Source organism: Nannospalax galili, unplaced genomic scaffold, assembly GCF_000622305.1.
Source record: "Nannospalax galili isolate Female #2095 unplaced genomic scaffold, S.galili_v1.0 scaffold768, whole genome shotgun sequence".
Taxonomy (NCBI): domain Eukaryota; kingdom Metazoa; phylum Chordata; class Mammalia; order Rodentia; family Spalacidae; genus Nannospalax; species Nannospalax galili.
The window spans coordinates 3,223,118-3,223,956 of record NW_008360317.1 but is presented as its reverse complement, the minus strand read 5'-3'; the positions used below and the strand labels follow the sequence as shown (position 1 = coordinate 3,223,956).

Genomic DNA, 839 nt, shown 5'->3' with positions numbered 1-839 from the left:
ATGTATATAAGTGCACCCATGTCATGCAATGCCCGAGGAGGTCAGAAGAGGGTGTTGGTTCCCCTGGAACTGGAGTTATAGACAGTTGTTAGTTGCCATGTGGGTGCTGGGAATTGAACCCTGGTCCTCTGCAAGAGAGGCCAGTGCTCCTAACTGCTGAGCCATTTCTCCAGCCCCTCTCTCTCCCTTCTTTCAATATATATCGAAATGAGAATTACATGGCGTCCGGGGCTTCCTGACTCCTCACAAGGATTATTAGCAGATGCTACAGGACCCTCTGGTCTGTAGCAGCTCAGTCATTTGGAGCATCCAGTCACTACCAGCTGCCACAGGTTGAAAATTCACACAAGGCCTTATTTAGATATTTATCGGGACAGGCTGGAATGGGCCCCAGGTCACCATCTTGCTTGCTTCATTTTTCTATATCTCCCGTCTAGTTATACCCAAGATCAGGCCATAGCAGACCCAGTGACAGGAAAAGACATTTTAGGCATTTATCCCAGTAACCATGAGTGGTTAGTGTACTGTGGTAGAAGGGCACTAGGCTGCAGGCAGCTGGAGTCCTGAGGCAGGCTGCCTCCCTGTCACAGTGTGTGAGAGAGTAAGTGGAGAAGTTAAATGTGTGTCTCTTCCAGAGAGATTCTCCTTCCATTTGAGAACTGTGTCTGTTCACCCTATGCTCCCTCTTCCCTTATGGATTAGAAAAGTGAATTTACAGCTGCAGGAGAACTTCAGCAGCCATAAACCTAACATGACCCCCAAATATTAGGCAAACATTTAATTTCATATTTTTGAAATTAATGTGTTATATCTAGGCAACAAAAGAAAAGAACAAAAAT

General features: G+C 45.8%; 1 protein-coding gene across 7 annotated transcripts in view; it reads left to right on the top strand.

Moving 5' to 3' along the window:
• Fry (FRY microtubule binding protein) overlaps positions 1 to 839 on the top strand; it is a 479,403-nt gene that overhangs the window by 276,645 nt on the left and 201,919 nt on the right. The window lies entirely within an intron of this gene.